Genomic DNA, 9,041 nt, shown 5'->3' on the forward strand with positions numbered 1-9,041 from the left:
CAGACAATTTATTCCAGTCTGCAACTCAACCCACCCCCCCCATCAGACCCCCACGTGCCTGTATAGCTTTGGACATGTTCTGCCCTTATCCAAACCCTCCAAAGATCCTGTAATTCCCTGAGCTGCAAGAGCCTCTCTCTTCCCCTGCTCTGCCACTTCAGCACTTGGCCTTTCTCTGGAGGGATGCAGCCAGGAAGCTCTTAATGGGCCCCCATGGGACATCACAGGGAAGTCCAGGAGTGAGGAAGAACATCAGGCACATAATTCATGACCTGCCTCAGGCAGAAGGGGGCAAACAACAACAGCAGCAGCAACAGCAAAAAAGCTCTTCTCCCTAGAGTGAATTAATAGGAGCTCCCACTGGAGCCCATTAAACAAAACAAAATGCTGAAAGCCTAGGAATATTGTGCACTTCATCATTTTCTCAAGATCCCCAGGGAGAGGACAGAGAAAGTTGCAATGCTGCAAAAGTGGAGGGAAGGAGCCTGGGAGAAGGCTGGCTCGGGAGGGGAGAGCACTGCCACGGGAGAGGGGTTCTTATCTCCTCAGTAAGTGGATGAACATCTCCTTTGTGTGCCTGCAGGTGATATTTTTCCTTCTCTAGTCTGTACAGAGATAGCTTGTGTTCTCCCAAGATTTAGCAGGGCCTCAGTGGACCGTTTGCTTATTTTGCCATTCTGCCATCTGGCCAGCGTGACATGACTGTCCCTGACAGAGGTTGAAATGTTGATGTATTGTCTAAATTTGGAAGTGACATTTTCCCCAGGTTTCATAAGCAGAACTAATGAATCACTACAGTGCAATCTCTTTTACTCTCTCTTCATGGAGTTTGACCTGAATTTTAGCACTGACAGAGTTGATGTGTTGACAAGACAGGTTGCAAGAACAATATCTCCCAGTTTGCTCTGCTGATGTATCTTGCTTCTGCTCAGTATCTTCTTCTGCTATCAAGATTTTTTGTCTACTGCTCTCACTCTTTTGTCAGCGAAGAGCTTATTCTCATCTTGGGACTCCCCTTGTATGGCCCTGGGGACACATCTTCATACCCTCCTGCCATTCCTGTTCAGGACCTACAGAGAAGTTCAGTAATACAAACCATCCCAGCTCCCAGCTCATCCTGAAATAATACTTAAGGTCTCATCAGGCAAGAAGCTGTTTAGCCCAACAGGGCCTGGATCAGGATTAGTTCACTCCCTACAGTTTGTGGGATAAGTAGGGTTTGAGGTATTTGACAGGGAAAAGCATGAATGATTGTGACTTTTCCCATTATTAATTTCTTTAAAACCGCCTATCTAGGTGCTGGGAATATGAAGTTTGAAGAAGACGGGACATCTTTCAGCTTCTCTTGTGCTTTCTAGAATAAGTCACCTGAAAAAAGGGGCTTTAGTGACCAGCCTTTCATTGATTTTAATTTACTGTATTTCTTTATAGATATTGTATGCTCTCTAGAGCTTCCTGAGGAAGGGAAGTGGAGAGGGAGGTGCTGATCTCTTCTCCCTGGTATCCAGTGGTAGAACACATGGGAGTGGTTCAAAGCTGAGCCAGGGGATATTTAGACTGCATATTAGGAAGCATTTCTTTACCAAGAGGATGGTCAAACACTGGAGCAGGCTTCCTAGAGAGGTGGTTGATGCCCCAACCCTGCCAGTGCTTAAGAGGCATTTGGACAATGCCCTTAATAACATGCTTTAACTTGGTCAGCCCTGAATTGGTCAGGCAGTTGGATTAGATGATCATTGTAGGTCCTTTCCAACTGAAATTATTCTATTCTATTCTATTCTATTCTATTCTATTCTATTCTATTCTATTCTATTCTATTCTATTCTATTCTATTCTATTCTATTCTATTCTATTCTATTCTATTCTATTCTATTCTATTCTATTCTATTCTATCTGTGTAATTCTTTCCCACCCTGCAAGGCTGCAGAAGCCCATATATGCAAAAAATCAAGGTTGTTCTTGGCTTGTAAATCATAGGGTTTACTGTGTCAAGTAACTGCAGGAGAATCTTTGCCTGGAAATCAGGTGGATAAGAGTATCACTTCACATCCTGTGGCATCTTTTCACCGTGTAGATGACTCGACTCTAGGTAGAAGACAAGGATGTCAGAATTTTCACTTCCCCCCCCTGGGCTCCTGCAGTCCCCGTGTGCTACCCTCTCCTGCTTGGCTTTAGGAGACAGAAGTGGTTCAAGCCGTGATCACCTAACACCAGCTCTGTCAGCCTGAACATTGAATTAACTACTGGTAAATAAAGCACTGTTTCACAATACTGTTTGCAAAGCCTATCACGTGAAAAGTGTTAACTGATTATGATCCATGTAGGGTGTCAGAGACAGTTGGGAACTTTATGACACAGTAATGCTTTTTTCTTGTGGAAATGAAATCAATTTTAGAGAAAGGTAAGGCTGGCAAACTTGTACACACTGAAATCTGTGACCATCCCAGACAGATAAAAGCCCTGCTATGCATGAAATATAGAATTTCTTTATACCCACATAAATTATCTGTGCCATAACTGCTTTCCAGGATACCTCACAGACTGGACTTGCTGAATTTGAGAAAAATAGCTATAGAAATAGAGCAAAATCCTTTGAAAAAAGTGGGTTTAACAATATAATATGACTAGGTAGTTAACTATACCTCCTGTTAATCGGGTCAGACAGCAGCCTTAAGAAATAAACATACATAATATAACTTCCTCAATGTTTTTTGGCAAACAGCTGATTTTCCAGTTGCATCTAGGAGACCAGGAAACTGGGTCAGCAGCAAACACAGAGCACTACACCACCAGGCTGGTGCTGTTTGGATTCACTCTTCATTTAAAAAAAAATATTCTGAAAATTCTTTGAATTCTTGAAACATGTTATTCAAACAGTTTTTAAAAGGTTGTCTTTCCTTCTTTGAGTGTAATTTTCTATTTAAAAATAAATTAATTATGGTGAAAAAATAATTGCAAGTTCAACAGCAAAACAAAACATTTTATTATGATCAAAATGAAATGGTTTTATTGAGGTGAGGATAATGAACAGGGAAAAAAATAACTTTTTTTTTTTTGAGTCTTTGAGAGTTTGACTTTTTGTTCTGATCTGATGTAGGAGCATCTTTTGAAATCTCAAAATATGCCCAGCACAAGAAGGCTACTTCCCATTAAACTGTACACAGAAGGTGAATTGCTCTAGACCAGTCTTCTCAGGAATGAGACAATAGCTGACAGCTCCACCCAGTTAGTATAAAATAAACATTTCCCATACAGCCAAGACACTGATGGTCATCTCAGCCCCACGGACTTCTGCCTACTGCTAGGCTCACTTGGGTTACATGTGCGCTTTTTTTCATGTCAGCACATTGAAAAAAGCTGCCTACCAACACAAAACAGTCCGGTGCACCCGTGGTTAAGAACACAGGACAAAAAAGGTCAGTCTCACACTCCCAACCTGTGCATTGCACGGCCCATTAGAAGCGGGGGGAGGAAGGCAGTTACCATACTCTAGGCACCTAACTTTTAGATGATACAAATCTATTGATTTCTTGACACAAATACAAATATAATCTACTTCTTGAGGCTTTCTCTCTTGAAAATGTAGAGAGACAAGTGCCTCCTGAGGGAGGTTAGGAACACCTCTTTCTGGCATTTACCGGAGGATAGTTTGAATTGACCATTTGGAAGTGCCAGTCTCCTCCCCATCGGCAAACGAGACAGTTTGCCATGGCACAGTTTAAAAGATTATCTTCTGCTGGGCGTCTCCGTGATGGAAAATGCAGTGAAGGCCTAATTCTTTAATTGCAGATACCACTACAAAACAACAGCCATCCAGCATAGCGCCAGTGATTCACGGGAGGATTCAGTGCCTTCTCCACAGCTGGGTGATGAAGAACCATTCTGGGACACGGGAAGTTCATTTTTGTGCATCACTACAGACATTTATTACCTACCAAACTACTACTAATATGAAATAATGAGCTAGAGGTCATGGACTTTCTGTTTTACTCTATTATCAATTCCTGGAGCTTTTTTTTTTTTTTTTTTTTCTTCTCCTGGAGAATTGTTTTTATTTCTGTACATGTAGCTTCTGTAGCCTTCTTCAGTAGGTGGGGAGAGAATTGTTGTGCTTCCCATGTTTTGCAAAGATGGGCTACATTAAGCACATTCTTTCTTTATTTTTAACTTTCCATCAGCCAAACAGCAGACGGATCAAAGCCAGTTTACAGCCACGCCGGACAGTTCTCCATGGCAATTGCTGCGCAGAGGCCTGAATTGCTATGAAAAGGACAACCTTTGATCTCTCAGCCCTTCCCACATGTAACAGCTCCTGCTCCATTCAGAGCAAAGAGCTAGGCTCCCCATCATGGATTAACTAAAGATTTTTGATAGAAAAACCTCAACAAGCGGCTGAGGGGCCTGGCAGGGGAGAAGAAGCATTATGAAATACAAGAATGGATTAAACAGAGGGTGAAGTTCCTAAAAACCACCTCCAAACTATGTAATCAGTGACCTGGACTCAAACTGTTTGTGTGTGTCCTCTCTTGCAGTGCTGCTGCTGCTGTTGTTATTATTTTTGGCCTGGGAGAAATATCTTTCTGAGTCCGTTTCACCTTGACGGATTATGATGCCATTTTAAATGTCAATTGATAATAATTGTGCCATAAAAAACCCATAATAAATGTTATCAGTTTAAACCTACAGTGTCCCTTTTATTAATATTTCTAATTTATGAGCTTGTTGAGAAATCTACGGAGACAACAGGGCTAATAAATCTGAGGTTAAAAGGACTCCAGAAGGCACACTGCATGGGCTTTCTGCTAGATCATTGCCAGCTGTTGAACTTTGAGAAGATCAGAGCAGCTCAGCTGTCACTGGGGAGATTGTCAGAGTCCAGTAAGGCATAAAGGATGGAAAGCAACCTACAAAGACGTGAGTCTCCAGAGGTGATGTGGGCAGTTTGCAGCTGCAACTGCTGGTGCACGGGTGTTTCTGAGTGCCTGAGCTCATAGACTTGCTCTGAAAGCCCTTGGAGATGAGGTATTGTGAGCTGCAGCATCCATGCTGTTAATAAACACTGGATAGCTCTGACTATGAATCACATACAAAAATTGGAGCTTAAAGGAGATGTTTCAAAGGCATTGGGTGGAATAGCATCCCGTTAGCGTCTTTATCCAGAATAAACCAGTGGGGCAGGAGTGGTCATGCTTCCTGACTGACAGCATAAATACAATTCTTATTCCTCTTCAAGACAGGCAATATAGGATAAAAAACTCCCAAGTATTGATCCCAGGTTGATTTCGAGTCCACACATCCAGGATTTTTCACTTTCGGAAAGCACACCATATTTTAAAAACCTCACAGGCCTTGTGGACCTCTAGATTTGCCTGGCACAGGCAGGATGAGTTGAGAAAATCCACATGGCATGATTTTGTTCTGGACAGCTGCCTTCTGGTGTAAAGGGTTGCCTTCAGAGCTCAGCATCCCCAGGGGAAGATGTGTTTCCTGCCTCGAGGAATTTATAGACTAAATTAGACAGGTAGCACAATAATTGTAACAAATGAGAGTCATCTGCATTTTCAGGTCAAGCAGAAATGTAAAAATATCCCCAAACTACTCTACAAAAGCCATCATATTAGAACTTGGCAGAAAAATAACTTATTCATTCTTTGGTAATTTAAAAGTAAATAATTTCTTGTTTTGAACATAAATAATTTGTTACATTTCAGCAACTCCATCATTTCAAAAAGGGGGTCAACTGAACTATTTTAATTTGCAAAATGTTCATTTGCATTTCAAGCTTCTTTTTTTTGCCACTCATCTTTATTTTAACATAATACAAAGCAATGATATTCCAAACTAGCAGTCATTCCAAACAAAGTATTTAATTTTTTTAGTTAATGAAATAGTATTTATCACCATTTTTTCCATTTTTGTATTAAAAAAAAATTAAAATGTTCAAGTCTTTTGGTATTACATAAACATTTTGATATCACATTTGCATTTTTTTCTGAAGAAACTTTTGTACGCAAAACATTGGATTTATGCATCATTACACTGCTGCTTTCTAATCCCCTTTCAAGAGTTGTCACTTATTCATCCTATTTCCAACTTTAGTGCTTGTTGTGTTTTTCTGTATAGAAGAACAAAAATATATTTCTCAGTTGGCATTGACTTCAGTTTTAATAAAAAGAACAATACAATAAGACAGAACAAAAATAAAGCCTTCACAAGGAAGCTTTCAAGTTGTAAATTTGCATGTGCGCATCTCATTTAAACACACAGAAAATCAGCTTGTCCCTGTGAGCAGCAGGGAGGTTTAAAGTCGCAGACTAAGACAGAACAAACATGCACCGTTTGATTTTGTGACACGGGACTACAGCGTTGTCTCAGCAGGTGCCTACCCAGAGCAAGTTGGTGGTGGCGGAGACAGGCAGCACATACTCTGAATACGGAGATACTCTGGTTTCACTTGGTACGTGTTGTCAGTGTGATCATTGAATAAAGGTATTTCACTGAGGTGAAAACTTGGAGCGTGCCTGCCTCAGCTCTCTTTTCTTCAGAAAATTTTTAACACAGAGGCACATGTATTTCTTTGGGAGCTGGTGCGAGCGTTCATAGAGACATAACTGCCAGAAGTCTACGTTTCTTCCTTTCAAAACGGTGTGTATTTAACTCAGCGAAAGGGAGCTGTAGCGAAGAGGAGGGATAGAAGGTGTATTATTTTTTTTTTTTGTCCTCAGAGTCTCTAGGCTAATTTACCCAGTCAGTGATCTCCAAAGATATGAGTCCTCTCATAAGGAATGTTGGGACCTATCAGACTTTCCCGTGAAATCCTCCTCCTACCCCTGCAGCAAGAAATTAGCCCCTTGAACACAAAGAGGCTTTCATAACAAACCAAAGCCAAGGCTTTCCACAGCAAAAGAAAATGTGTCCCTTCCTGGGTTTCACTTGACAACTGAAGCAGACAAATCTATGGGCTTCACTCCTGCAGCTACCTAGAGACTTTGGAAGAATGGACAGCAGGGGAGGCTTAAAAAACAGAGGCTCCTGGTCACTAGAGCTGGTCGCCCTGTGCCTGAAAGCTTTTAGACAAAAGGTAGCACAGTAAACATCAGAGTCCAGACACTGTCATATATGCTAAATTAATACAGGGAAGGCTGGGTCAAGGACATTCAGCTTATGACATCTGGGAAGTAAGGAAGATTTAAAGCCGTTGCTCTAGAGGAAGCCATTAAAAGCCAGAAGAATTTCCCCTTTTTAGTGCCTTAGGCAAGCTTAATAGGGAAAGTAAGGCATTTGCAAAAGAATGCACCAGGTTTCTCCTTGTGCTTTTTCATGGGGTTTGAATCAAGAATCACAAGGAAAAGGGGGAACCCTGTTACTAAATAGGCAGTTTTCACCCAGGGTGTAGATTCAGAGCATCTTTTTTTCCCTCTGCATACAGATGACACGCTCACCTCTTCTCAGCCCATAAATTACCCACTCCCTCATTCTGCCTAAGCAGAGAAGGAGGAGACATCCCTCTTTGTGTGCCCAGACAGAATTACAGGCTCTGGCAGCAAAGCAGGAGAGGATGGCCTGGCCAGAGTGGCATCCCCCCTGCGTGCATTCATCAAAACAGCAACGTGTTCTCTGCTTACAGAGAGGCCCACGAGACCTTTTGCACCCACGCAGCAGCTGCCACCTCCTCACTCAGCCAGGAAGGTGTGAGATCCTCCTTTACACAAACTGAGCCACCGGCCAGAGGGATGCAAAGGGAACAAAGGAAAGCCCTTCCCACTCTCTACCCCATGCGTTTCATCAGTGTGAAAGGCACTCACTTGTCCACCCTGTCACCTGGAGAGAAGCTTGATTAATAAAATCAGATAATTAAATATTCTTCATCACGACTGGCTGCACCATTTTTTTTACCTCTTTCATTGTTCTTTTCCCCACCACCCCCACTGCTTTTCCAGTATCTCAAATCTGGAAAAAGCCGAAAGCCTTTCATCTTATCAGGTGTGGTTTATTGTCCCCTGGTTACACAGTAATTTTGGTCTCCGCTCCATGAAGAGGTCATATGATGGGATATCAGCTCAAGAATTGTCAGTTCATTGGACAAATAAGGCAGGGCCTGCCAATACAATTATAAGAGCCCGATAAGGAAGGCATAGAGGAGAACCAGCAGGAGAGGGAGACACAACCATAGCAATTTAAAAGGTGAGGGGCAATCCCAGAAGAAGGCAAGAAATGCCACTGGGGACAGGGAGAGGGAAGGAACTGGAGTGCATTTTACCACACATTCTTCCCCAAATAAAAATTAACGAGAAGATAGAAGAAGCTCAGGAGAGGAGTCGCAGGTATTCATCCACATTATCCTGGAAATCTTGTCCCCTTGTGGCGGATGCCTGACTGGGAGGCACAAGCGACTGGTGGGATGATTATCAAACTAGCTTGCCTCATAGCTCAGGGGAGAAAGAAAATAATGTTTTATCTTTAGTATAGGTGGGGGGTAGAGGGCACTAATTCCTATTCCTAAGCATGTTGCAAGGGCCATCTCTTTTTCTCTTGTGACTGATAAGATGGGATGATGTTGAAAAGCACCTGTTTGGAAAGTTCAAAGGGTTTCCAAAGTAGCAGAAGAAAGAATCTGAACCAAAGCTAATGGCTGGTGAGGGATGGCTGAAGGGTGACCTAGGAATTGCTGGTGAGGGAGGTTTCCATGTGTGACACCTCTTTGTATGCAAGAGAAGTTTACAAGGTGTCTCTCTTGCTAGTGAATGGCACGAGGGACGAATATTCATCCTGACGATTATTTTCTTAACTCCATAATAGTACAAATCCAGTGGGCTTGTCACAGATTTCGGCCTGAAAACAGAAAAGAAGGATAAGTACCCCACAAACAGGATTTACCATCAAGAAGCAACCCTTCCCAGGGCATTTTTCACCTCGGTCTGTGAGGAGCACACCTCCTCCTGGGATTGCTCCGTAAATCTGGGCCGGCCGGGGGATGTTTGGCAGTGGGTGGGGTTGGTAGGACTTTTCACCCCCACTTCTAATGCTGCCTTCCCCAGACA

This window comes from Tyto alba, unplaced genomic scaffold (assembly GCF_018691265.1).
Source record: "Tyto alba isolate M040663 unplaced genomic scaffold, T.alba_DEE_v4.0 Super-Scaffold_2, whole genome shotgun sequence".
NCBI classification, from domain to species: Eukaryota; Metazoa; Chordata; class Aves; order Strigiformes; family Tytonidae; genus Tyto; species Tyto alba.